Below are 13995 nucleotides of genomic sequence, written 5' to 3' on the forward strand. Positions count from 1 at the left end.
AAGGAATGAATAAAATTTGGGGGAGAGACAACCACAAGACATCCTATAGGAAATCTTGTAGCAACCATTCCCACAAAACAAAAAATCACAGGTTGTAGTCATCTTTAGCATGGAGATCCAAATGTCAAAGAAGCTCCTCTAGAGTTTAGCAGCAATATCAGGATCATCAGCATCACCATCTAGTACCTGCACATCAAAGAAAAAACATTAGAGGAGGACAATAAAAAAAGAAGAGAAAAACACATGCAACAAATACATAGCAAGGACATCACTCTCCAGCAAGCCACATCAAGGCATCTTACCATAGGTATGTTATCTCACTTCAACTCTCTCGTTAGCATAATATGATAAAAAATGTAGATTTGTGAAAGAGTTGGTTTTATAAGAAAAAGGTGGCCAGTTAACTTGGCCAACTTCAGACAGTCAATGAGGAGAATATATTAGTTCACTACACACGTGGTAGTAGTCAAATTAGGAGAAAGAAGAGATGAGGTTGAAAGTGGTTAAGCTACAGATGACCAAAGTGGGAGTTGATTAGGAGGTAAGGAGAATGATGATGCGGTAGTGGGATGAACGGTCCAAAAATAGGTACTTGTACTTCAGTTGCTAGCACACCATCCCACTCAAATCACCCATATGAGGAAATAAAACACTGATTCCCATGCATAGGAGGCATTCACAATCTCAAGGCCAAATCGAAGAAAGCTTTCTCTCAGCCCCTGAAGCAGTCTATAGGAAAGACATTGAATAGCTTTTTTTAGTGCAGGAGCACCTACAAGATCCTATAGGAAAACCTACAGGATCCTACAGGATACAGAACTGTCATCTACAGGGTTGGCATTGAGCATTTTAGAGGGGAAAAAACAAAGGTTGGCTTCATTAGGAAGTGACAAGGAGGTAGGAGCTATACCTTCCCACATTTTCCAAGTTAAAAAAATATAGAAAATCCTTCTATTTTGTTAAAGAGATTGTAGTCTAGGGGAACTATACACAAAATTTTCATTTAAAGTCTCTCACCCATTAGAATTTGGAATTAGACCCCTAAAAGCTTCCACAACCATAAGAGAAAAATGACAGGGGGATTTAACAAGAGGGAACCCACCAACACAATGAGAATTCATCAACACCCTCCTGTAGTAGAGATATTCACAAGGCACAGTTAGATGGGTTTCTTTGAAAAAATGAGGGGATATGATGATGAGGTAGCCAGAGCCTTTTCTCTCTCACTCATACCACTGACTAGAACCCATGCCACTATTGTGGTGAAAGGCCTCTCTATAGAACTCACCCCTGAAGTCATAGGTACAATCACCACACTTCCTTTACGGTTGCCTTGGAGAAAGGAAGATAAGGTTAACAACGAAATTGCAAAGAAGAAATTATTTTTGGAAGGAGAGGAGGCAATGGAGGAAAAAAATGGGGTTAGAAGAGAAAGCCTTCCATATCCTTGGAATGAAATTAGCTACCACCTCATTAAGTATATATCATGTGAAGGTAGGTATAGTGTGGTATATGGATACCATTCCAGTCTTCTCCAAGAGCTGAGGTTTGGAGCAGACACACCGCCTCAAAACAGACTAAGCATACCCTACCTTCTTCTTCAATCAGTGATAGATATTAGAATTAAGGTCTAGGACGGAAAACATAAATAGTTATTCCATCATGGGTTAATTAAACTTATCCTAGAATATTCCCTTCAAAACCTAAGACTCCCTATTACGTGGACAACTTTCAGAGACATGCAAACAAAGGGAGACATAAAATCCCTTGAATATGACAAAAGCCCCACTATTATTGAAAGGGATGATGAAGAAACAAAGATGGATGAAGAGGGAACAAAGGAGGAATAAGAAGAGGAAAAGGAGAAGGAAAGTGATGAAGAGACAGAAGGAGATGCAAAGGAAGAAATTGATGAACAGAGTGAGGAACTGGAGGGAGAAGAAGAAGAGAAAGAAAAGGATGAGAAGGAAAATGGAAAAGAAGAAACAAAATACAAGGAAGAACAAAGGTCTACAATTCAAGGTAAACAAGGGGAGGACTCACCTAGGGTATCTCTAGAACCCACTAAGAAAGTGGCAGTAGCTTCCCTCACTACCATAAGTACCACTATCAAGGAAAAAGGGAACAGAAAGATACAAACCCCATTGTACTTTAGGACAAGAAAAAGTACAAGGATCAGGCAAGGAAAACCTCAAACATCCACCAAAGTTCCTATTTTCATTGAAGACTCACTAAAACAACAAGAAAAGATAGCTCCTCTTGTGAAAAATCAAGGAGAAGGATCATCAGGACAAGCTTCTCTCAAATCTCCCATCACTTATGTTAGGAGTTTTATCACCAGATATGCCTCATCCAAAGGAAAAGGTCTCCTACAGGAGACATAGAAGGACATATAAGAAGCAGAGGCCATCCTACAAGAAACTTTGCTAAACCTACAGGAAACTCATAAAATGGACAAAGAAGGGATCATGCAGCAAGAAACAAAGAAGGAGGAGAAAATAAAGGAGATGGGTAGAGAAATTAGTAGCCTAAGGGACAAAGAGGAAATGTTGAAATCTCTGTTGGAAGAAAATAATGCATGGCTAAGGGGACAATTACAAAAGGGATAAAGTCAATTGACATCCTTTGCCAATCTATCCTTAGAGGCAATCCAGTGTAGGATTCTAGCAAAGTTCTATGCATTGTATCTTAAGGAACAGCGGTTACAGTTCCAAATCAAGACTTTAGCATAGAGAGGAAATATTCCCTTCCAAGACTACAGACAATTCATTGATATCTATGATCAAAGCACCTTGGAGGATAGATAAAAAATGTTTGAGTTTTACATAACTTGGCCTTAACAAACATGAATGTGTGGGACCCTAATTCAAAACTAAGGGACTTGCAATTGATGGCCTTGGAATCATGGATGAATCATGAGGATGCAAGAGTTGCAAAGATGAAGAAAGTAATCGCAAGAGAAGAAACAAAAGCCCTCATTATAAGAGATGAGCAATCAAATCCAATGGCTGTCATCAACACCCACAACCTCATTACAAATGACCCTAAACTTTCACCTAGGTACCTTGCTACCCAAGAGCAAGCAATCACACACCTTGGGGACATGTTCAGGTTGTTAGGGGATGACAACAAGCAAGCTTGCCAAAGGAGATGGAATACTTTGCCCTACATCTTGAAAATCATAGAGTATCATTCTCCTCAAAGAATCATAAAGGCACTAAACAAAACACCCATGTACAAGTAATCTCTCCAAAGACTCAAAGTCAATTGGATTGGCTTGAGATTCAATCCATCACTGATCTTGGGAATGTTGGAAGGAAGGAAGGAAGGAAGAGGAAGAAAGAATGCAGTGGGAGGAGATAGAGAGGAAGGCAGGATTCTATGCATAAGAAGAGGAAACTACGGCAGAAGCATGGGATGTCAGGGAGGCCACTAGAGAAATGAAAGACATGGATATAGATTGAGTTGCTCAGAGGATGAGCAACACTTTCAGGAGGGGGGGTGATGATGAGCCTCATCATTGGGTAAATATATGGACCTTAATATACCTCCTAGCTTATTTAAATCAACTCTTCTCATAATTCTTTACATATTTTGATTACATTTTGCTTAATGAGATGAGTAAAAGTGAGATGTTATGCCTAGTGTACTAATGTGCATTGGTTGCAAGTTTTTGAGAGAAAAGCATGGAAAGTTTGGCTATTTAAGGGCAGAAAATCGAATGAGACAAGGAGGAGAGATTGTAGGAGATGAATCCTCCTCATTTACTCCTCACTCATTCGAATATTGCTCCATCAAAGCACATTAGCTTAGAGTTGCAAGCAGCTGAGCCATGAAGATCAAAAGGTAGTCGAGCTAGTGACAGTTAAAGAGATGGTTCATCTTGATTTTGGGAGTTGATCCTCCCTTAATTTAGGGAAGTCATTCGTGACTTCAGTTTTATAAATAAGGAGGCCTATAGCCTCATTAGGATTCAAATTTTTGATGTAAAAGCACTAAGCATTTTTCAAGTTTAAGACGTGTGGAAGGCATTATTGTGTAATTTTCTGATTTGATAATGAGAATGGCCATTTCCTTTATCCAGCACTAAGTTGACTCAAAGGGATGAAGCTCTTGGGTTAGGGCCCAACCCTAGCAGCAAAGGCTCCTCTTCTTGTATTTGTATGCTTCGTTAATTTCATAGATTAATGGTTGAATTGTCTTTAGCAATATTTCATTGCAAGTAGTTGTGGATTTGATTAGTTTGCTTCCATTTGTGAATTTCTTCAACAATATTTTAGGAAGATAAAGGAATATCAAAAAGTTGTTAGTAGGTGGATTTGGCCTTACTCCTCCCTTCAGGGACCGTGGTTTGAGGAAAGAACTCCTATGCAGCCCCAAAAGGATAGAATTCTGATTTCTCATGGAATTTAGGGTTTCCTGTTACTTAGGCCAGAATTTTACTAGTGTTCAAGAATAGGATTTAAGTGTCATTTCTAGTGTCTTCAGCCTTGCATTATATCTCATAAAGGTTTCACATTATTCTACAAGTTTTCCCATGCATAGGAGCTATATAATAAAATTATGTTTTTTTCTTAGTTAATTGAAAAGATTTCTTGTTTACATGATTTATGGATAAATGGAAATGATTGATTCAGTGCAGGAGTTTTAGTAGTACAGAGAGATTTCATGACCAGCAACCCCATCCTAACCTCATCTATCCATGATCATCACTTTTTCCACTAAATCCTTCACCAAATTCATCATTCCATAAGAATACTTCTCCAAGCTTGTTGAGAAAATCAAACCATCTCACAAACTCTATTTTGAGCTATGAAGGAGTCCTAGCCACTCCTTTGCCTCATTTATCTCACAATTCACCTTCCCTAAGCCTTACACCACCTTCAAAATCCATCCTCTTGCTCTCGATTGTATCCTGTAGGAATACAGGGGATCCTGTAGGAGCATTAGGACATCCTATAGGAGGCATTAGGACATCCTATAGGTTGACCTATAGTGGCATGGTTTGAGGCCAAATTGTGGAAAGAACACCTAGGAAGATAGGAGAAGGACCCTACTTGCCTCCCAAGCCATCTGACCATCCACCATCATCCCTAATCCACCTGCCACATCACCAAGAGAAGTTAGCATTCACATTTTCACACAAAAAAAGGAAAAAAAGGAAAAGAGTTATTTTGTTCATTTACATGCACAACAGTAGAATGTTTGATGTTTCAAATTGCATGCCTAGGATAGTAGGATTGCACACATGTTAAATTAGCATTCTTTTGAAGTAAAGCCTCTTAGAAGTTAGTTAGATGAATGGTGTATTTAAGCATTTGATTTCAGTCTTTTCCTTACTGCAGTAGACAAGATTTCTTTTAGTGTAGATTTCCCTTTTTCTCATTGGTAATCAAGCTTCTTCTGAATCAATAGAAGGCTGGTTTGAGAAACCATAGTGGTCTATCGCCATCTTAGCAGTGAAAAAGAGCAAACCCATTGCATCTACTTGTGTATACATCATTATGACCTCCAAGTTTATATGAACCCCGGGTTGATAAAGTAAAGTTGGTAACCCTAGGAGTTGCAACTTCTTGCTGCAATACTGGTGCTCATCACAAGGCTAGGTTGAAAGTACATTCACAAATGGAAAAACCCATGCCATGGTAAAAAAGAAACACATGCAGTCTCATTAATGCCAATTCTAGCAAGGAACATGTTAGAGTCAATATTTACATACTGCCATCATTGATCAAAATTCCTCTTTTACATCATCTTAGTGTCCCATGTTGAAACTTTTATCATTCCACCTAGGTCATCATGTAAAAATTTACTCACTAATGGTAGCCCAAGTTCAAAGTCCAAGCCCCTCTCAAAAAATCAATATTTGTTGGCCCACCTTCACGTGTCTTGCTGGGCATACATCAATCATAAAAGATCATTTTGTCATGTCTTTATGTGAGTCAAGTCAACATGCAGTCTTGTCATTCAAGGTCCAATTAGGTCATTACGGTTTCCATGGTTCAATAAAATCCCACTCCATTGCATAAAGCCAACAAGTGTCAAAATGATCAGTAACCTCTCTTCACCATGTGAAGATGATTTGTAAAGAGAAATCCTCATTTCATCATGTAATTTTGAGTCGAAATGTAATATTTTTAATTTTCATTTTGTAATTTTATGTCATTTAAATGTAATAAGTATAAGGCTCCCAAGATATTAATTCAGTGTTCCAAAGATGCTAGACCATCAAAATATCAATTTGTCAAAGGAAATAGGGAAGTGAAAGGGTAAAATTTCAAAAGGTTAAGTGAATGCCAAAGGGATTTTTCTTTTCCCAAGGGTGCCTAAATCATCATTTTCCACAAGCACTAAACCATAATTTCCTCTCCCACTGAGATAGGGTTGGCTATGGAACCAGAGACATCTGAGCAGAGGAGGCCTAAGGGAGGTCACTTCAGCAAGTATGAGGCCATTCGAACTCATAAACATCATGTGTTCATCATTTTTCAAGAAATCATTCCAAGAGACAAATCATTTGCCACACATAGGGGCCATTTTTTATTCAAACTATGTTTCAGAACAAACAGGGGTGAATTTCTCAAAATTGAGAGTGGTTTTTGTCCATCATAGGCCAAGGATGAAAAAACTCCTTCACTTTTTACACACATGTCATGCGTTTGTAGAAATTTCAAAAATACAGTTGCTACAAGAGAGTTGTTGCACTTCTGGAGTGAGCTTGGGAAAATCACGTTTTCTTATAGCTCGGGTGTCCAAATGACTTTCTTGATGAGTCAAATGATAACTAGATAGAAATATATTTTCAATGAGCTATCATGAGCTCAATTTGGAGTCGAATAAGACTTCCAAAAGTTGTCTATAAGAGAACACTTCATTTTTTCACCCTCATTCTTTCACTTTTTGACGAGTATTGGGAGAATCAACTTTTAGAGGGTCAAATAAAGTTCATTTTCGAAAATGAAGGTAGCTTTGTAAACTAAACAGGACAATATTTCCAATGAGCTATCCTAGGCTCAATTTGGACATCAAGAAGGTAGTCAAACTCAACCTGCATGTTGGCGGTGTTATAGACATTTTTGTGCCTCGCAGCATGGAGCATGAAATGTCAATAATTACAGGGATCCTCAGTCCCTAAACATGTTGTTCTTACCCCTAGAAGAACAAGGTCAGCAAACCACAGCACTTCCCATCGGTTCTCCACCAGAAAACACTCAAAAACAGGCTTTTTTTGGATCATGTCAGCTGCTCCACTGAGCAACTGCGCTGAATGTCAACTGCTCCTCCTTGTACCTGCACTGAAAGTCAACTCCAATGAAGGCTACCTGCGCTGGGCGAGATTGGCCAAGTGGCACAGTCATTCTGCAAGGTGTCAACTGCCCAGGAAGCTTCCAAACTGACACTTGGTTCAAGGAATTCGCCCTATGATGAGTAAGAGGTACTTGATCTCCATGTGTAAGCAAGGATCTCCTAGTGGACTTAAGAACTGAAGATTAACTGAAGAGGGAAAGGACACAAGGCAGCTTTATGTCAGTCTCAAGCTGACTCATCCTTTCTTCTTCTATCCTATATATAGAGCTCTTCTATGAGGTCTAAGGGGGCTGGAATTTTGTGCAAAGCAAGGAAGTGTTGTTGGTTTACAGTTAGAGCTATTGGGTGATTGCTTTTATAGAGGGGAAGAGGAGATTTCTTGCTGCTGGGGAGGTGCTGCTGGATTGGAGCCATTTATGGTTGTAACCTTCTCAGAACCTTTTTCTTGTATCAATAAAGCTTTGATGTTCTCCTATATACTTGTATTGCAATGATGTATTGTTTTTATCTGTATATTTGATTCATCCTAATCCATGCATCAGTTATGAGTACATGTTTCTTGTAGTTTCCCTCTCTTGTTTTTGCAGGATCTTTGTGTAGCTGGGCCGGCAAAGGGAGCAAGGAGCTGGGAACAAGAGGCAAAGAGAGAAGACAGGATCGACAAAAGCGAAAGACATCGGTTGGTCAATCTTTTCTTCCTTCTCTGTACTTTCATAAAGGAAAAATATCAAAGCTTTACTTTCAGTTGTTGCTAAGGAACTATCACCCTTAGAGTAGGGATAGGGTCATTCCGAGTCGGATACTTTTCCCCACAACAAACTGGCGACTCCACTGGGGATCCTAGTATCTTGTTGGTGTTTGTAGTATCTTTGCTATTCATTTCCTGAAGAAAAGAGTACCAAATCGAAAAGCTTTTGACTATATCAAAAGCGAAGTAGAGGGGCTGCTACTCTTGCTCATTTTCTGAGCAGATTCATGATTTGAAGAGCTGATCTACAAAAGACTCTTGTGCTCTTTGTGATATTTTTTCATCCTCTTGATCATCCCTTAGCTTGTACTTGACCTATAGCTTTTTATTTCAGCAAAAACAGTGAATTTTTGAGCTTTTTATGACCCGGAAACCCTTGTAAACGCAACTCTCGTGTCTCAGTGCAGGCTGTCCAAAGGCAGTCTGCATTTCAGCGCAGGTACTCCCTTCGGGAACTGCGTTGAGAGTCAGTTTGACAGACCAGAGCCTGCGCTGAACCAGTTAGGCTATGTCTTCCTGAGGTTTCCCACTGAGTCTTGGCCCTGTTTTCACTGTTATTTTGCTGCTGATTGCTTGTCATTTGTACTTGCTGTAAACCAACTTTCCTTGACATTATTCCGCCTCAGTTGTGTGATGAAACTGTGATTGTTCTTTCAGTATTTCTTGTTTCAGTTACAGTTTCCCATTGTGAAAAGCAAACCAGTATAGCTGTGGCCTCTTAGATCCTGAACTGTAAAAGTGTCTTTGTGATCTTAAGAGCTAGTTTATTACTGTTCATGGCTGTTTGAGTTTGTTTGTTTTTCATTTTGTGGTTTGAATCTACACATTTCCAGTGTCTAAACAAGTCGATCTTAAGGTGTCTTTTGATTTTGGACAAGCTTGTTTACTTTTGCTTGAAATTAGATTCAAAGTTATACAACAGTTTCCTTTTTGTCTTACATCAACATTAAGGAAAAAGAAAAGAAATATCTGCATTGTGCATGTGCATTATTGACAGTTTGCATGTGATTTAGGAAAGAGTGCATTTAGTGTGTGTACTGTGATCTGTGAGAAAAGTTGATGTCTTTCTTTTCCCTCAGTAGATTAAGGTTTTCAAAGTTGAAAGATTGAAAAGTTTTGCTTCTCATCTTAGATTGCATTTAGGAAGTTGTATATACACATCTCGTGGTGATCCTTAAAGGAAAACTGCTAAGCAAGATCAACATTAAAATAAATCCAATTTACATAACAACGCTTTGTAACATAACGCAAACATCTAGAGGTCTAGGTAGAGACGTGTTCCGGCGTCGTTAAACATAGTGACTGTCGATCTCTACGAAGGTGGGTGATTCCTCCTGAGAGTCGGTGGCACTAATACAGACTTGTGCTCCCACGTACCGTCGAGTATATATTGGGAGACCCCTATAGGCAATCATCCTTTATCCATAGGAAGCCGTGTCGACCGCCCTACTGATCGCGATGCAGTGAACACAGCATTCACGAAGATCGACCACCCGTACCGTAAAACGTATTCTGTGGTTTCGCGAAAAGTTTGGCACACCCTCTGCCTAGAACTCCAGAGCAGTTTCTTTTGGCCTTTTTCAAACTCTATAACTGAAAAAGTCCAACCGAGCATTTGTCACTTCGGGCTCGTTAATACATCGAAGGCGACTAGAGTCATCTTTAGCTTTTTCTCGACTCTTAAAACATGAAAAAGCAAGTTTGTGTCTAAAAGCGTCGTTAATAAAATTTATTTTAAGTGGAACAAAATCACCTGTTATTCCCACGTTGATCTTTCAGTTGAAAAGTATGGAGCCCACCAACCAAGGAGGCAACCTTGGCAGAAGTCCAAATCCCTTCTCCTCTTGGGGAGATGTTGGTGCGCCTCATATGGCGACATTGTCACTTCCAGGATTGACAATTGGCCTACCTGTATGGCTCTTTTCAACTAATGTAGTCCAGATCGCCACTAATCCTGAGCAGTCGAATCAACAGTCAGAACAGTCTAGAACTACCCACCAGCCTTCCACTTCTTACAATACTTCCTCTGATCCTTCATCTTCGCAAGGTAGAGCTGGCAAAAGTCAACCTCCCAAGGAGAAGAAGGAAAAGAAGAAGAAAGAAAAGAAGCAGAAGGAGCCTATGGCGAAGGCGACTGGGGGCAAGCAGAAGACAGCTGACAAAAACTCACACACTGCACCGACCGGGCCTAAATCGCCATGTGTCATTTTCAAAGGGACCCATTTCCATCGTGATTGTCCTTGTATTCCCCGGATACTAAGGGACTGGTCCCCAAGGTTGCACAATCCGGTAGCATCAACCTCTGATAGTCATGTTGATTGCAGTCCGTCAACTAGCGAGAGTGAAGGACGAAGAGGGAGACCAAGATCACCCTGTGTATTGTGTGAAGGCAAGCATGCCATCCACAAATGTCCATGCTTAGATGAGGCCAAGAGAGTTTTGGAAGATCGTCCGGTTTCACCGGTAAAACTTCCTCCTGGATACCAAAAACTCGCGCCTAATCCCTTGATAGTTGAAAATCCAGCTGACCCGCCCAAGTGGTCAGCTGAAGTGTCGGTCATTGAGAATGAACCTACTGAATCCAGACCAGACGAAAGTCTAAAGGTCGAAACGGCAGTTGACCCGGTTCTTCCTTCAGAGGTTTCATCGTCAAATGACTCTGTCATTGAAGACCCATCTTCAAATGACACCGTCGCCAAAGAGTCATCTTCATGCGACACCCTCACTGAAGAGAATAAGGATGACACCATCCAGGTTCTTTTCATCAGCACCGAATCTGATGAGCGTCAGGGCAATGCGCCCATTCCTTTATCGCAGGAAGGAACATCATCAGGGTCATACCCGGCCGTATATTCGGTCCCACCACCAAGCAACCTGGTTGTATCCTTTGATTGGAATCAACTAGGCAGACCCCGGTTACCAGCCAGTATACCATTCAGAATCATTGTCCAGATCTATAGAATGATTATGGCTGGTACTATCATTGATGAGGGGGCGTCTGTGAGTATCCTTTCCTCTGTTGCTTGGAAAGCACTGGGTTCCCCGGCGCTTTTACCTGAGTTAAGAAATCTCTCAGGTTTTGATAAAGGAACCAGTCGACCATTAGGAATCCTCCCCAATGTGCCTGTTACATTGAAAGGGAAGACCGTCAATTTGAACGTGATGGTCGTCCAGGGACCCTTGGATTATAACCTACTCCTTGGACGTGACTATATTTATTGCATGGGAGCGATAGTCTCCTCACTCTTTAGAGTAATGTGTTTTCCACACGAAGGAAGGATGGTCAAGCTCGTAGACCAACTTTCACTTCCGGGATCTCGCATCGCAAATAGTCAAATACCAATCCTAAATGGTCTGTTCACTCAAGATTCGCCTCCACCCCCAGTCCTCCTTCCCGATGAGTGCGAGTGATTCGGAAAGAAAGACTGGAACCCAGGGGGCATGCACCCTGGTCTGCTTCGGGCAGAAGAAACCCTGGGTATAAGGTAGAATTTCCGTAGAAGAATATGACTAGTCCGTACCCCGTCCGTGGATGGAAGAGGGGTTGTTCTGGAATAGTATTCTTTTGTTAAAGTTATGTGTTTGGCAAAAGAGTCATTCACCTTTGTCTAAAGAGGTGGGCAATGCCCAAGTAGGAATTCCCTTATTGCGACAAGAAGTAACCATCTTTGGGGAAAAGCAAGCCTCACCCATTAAAACAAATGTTTTGAAGGATAAGTAGGGGCAGCCTCCAAAGAAGGAGACTCTGTTGTTGTGACAGAGGGTAACCATCTTTGAGTAACCCAATGATAGACATCGCCGAAGAAAGAGATTGATTTGCGGCAGCAAATAGAACCCTCTTCGGATAATAAGAAAGAGGCAGGCCTCGTTGAGAAGGGGCAGCCCCGAAATTCTATCCTATACCTGGGGGCATGAAAACTTTTGGAATTTGAGCGAGGGACGACTATTTATTTTTTAAATTTTTAGGTCCTCCCTTTAAACCTGTAGGTCTAACCCTTTAAACTCGTAGGATTAGCCGATTCCGACCTTGCATGAAGAAAGTCTGTGGGGCAAAGGTAAAAACTTGCCAAATTTGGAGCATAGCTTCGTGAGATAAAGCTCCTTAAAAAAATAGCTATCTCACAGGAGGCGTTCTTATTCTATGACTGGTATATCGAGCAGTTTTAGCACATAGTTCATGCTCTTTAAAAAATAAACGCAAGATCCGAGCAGTTTTAGCGCATAGTTCATGCTCGTTAAAAAATAAACATAAGTTTATGAGCAGGCTTTCCTTTAGAGTTCAAGCTCATTCAGAAAAAATGAACCGGTAAATACCCTTCTGAGATCGTAAATTCATCAGCCATAAAAGCCTTGGTTGTGTTTGTGCACCGTCACCTCCACCGTCATTTTGCCGATCATTCACTTCCATTTGTGTGTTTACCCATTTTGAGGAACAGCTGCGAAGAGTGATTTCACCTAGCCATCCTTGTGACACTACCGTGATTGGAAAATTCCAATTTGTACCTGGAATCAGTTGCTATCCCTGTTTATCACTCGTTCCTCAAAAGATGAGTCATCTTTGAGCTCTTTTCTGACTCGTAAAATATGAAAAGTTTGCCGAGTTCTGGCCTTCCAGCTCGTTAAAAGGAACCGGAAGAGCTATCCCTCTTTTAGACTTTAATCTTTTTGGACCTGAGGGATTATTACACAAAAAGATCGAGCGCTTGTCTTGTTCAGCTCGTTAAAAGTACCGAACACCCATCCCTTCTGTATTGTTTTATACTTTTTCGGACTTAAGGGATTAGATGACGAAAAAGGAATTATGGAGTTAACTTTCTGTACCTTTTCAGAGTCTCTAAAAATGAAAAGGACCGAGTTTTCCTTGTCGTTAGACTCGTTAAAATGATTAAATAGCGACAAACTTGTCTTTAGACGAGAACGAGTTTCCCTATCGCTAAGCTCGTTAAATCATAGCGATGGGCTTGCCCGAAGGGCAGGTTATAGAACAAGCATATGTTATCCTCCTCAAGCTTGACAAAAATAAAGAGGTACTGGTCAGAAATGACTGGGGAAAAATTGGGAGAACATCAAAGCTTAACGGTAGCAAGTCGCTCTAGAACATGACACTTTTCTTCCGTACCACATCGGGTTGGGTTGTTTCATTCACCGGTCTCATCACCATGGTCTTCGCCAAACCATCCACATTTTGGGGTAATGCTACCGATCCATCGCATCAGTGTCGTTATATGTTCAAGAGAGGTCATTCTGAAAGTATCAACCGTGTCCCATCCACTGCCATACATTATCCTTCATCCATTCATGATCGCCACCCTGAATCATATGTCACAGTTTGTTTTCACCTCCACTAAAATCATTACCTCCGTTCCGTGTCATTGATGTGGGATTCATTAAGGCCCTCCTTTGACGGATCGCTTCTTGTCGACTTCAGCTCATTATCCAAGAAGTTGATCTAGGAACAACCCCATCAGTACTTTGAAGCTTGCATGCCTCAATGGCAAGTTTCTCACTTCCGGCGACAGGTATACATCAATGACCTTCGACCAGAAGATTTTGCGTGGCGTTCGACGCCAAGTCCTTTATTCATGCCACGTGAACTGTACTGCAGTACCTTGAGGGTCATTATCATTATCGGTGATTCCTCTCGCGCTTGTTAACGGTTTTCATCACTGACCGGTAATCAAGCGATGTCTTTCCATGTTCGACTTCAGCGAAATTCTCACATGGATCGACTTGTACTTAGAGTGAAGATCGAACGAGTTTGAAGACCCCGGATCTAGTTTCATCCATCCGGGATGCGATACATATTCAGGAAATATAAAAGCATTTGTCATGTACATCATTGCAGCAGATGATCATCCTACTCAAAGGATGATAATTTCAGCAGAGAATTATCAGTCTACCATCAGACGATCGTCTGTTCTATGTACCAAAATGTATTT

The sequence above is a fragment of the Pinus tabuliformis genome, chromosome 4_2 (genome assembly GCF_031772625.1).
Source record: "Pinus tabuliformis cultivar Carrire ecotype Pingquan chromosome 4_2, CPIR1, whole genome shotgun sequence".
In the NCBI taxonomy this organism is placed as follows: Eukaryota; Viridiplantae; Streptophyta; class Pinopsida; order Pinales; family Pinaceae; genus Pinus; species Pinus tabuliformis.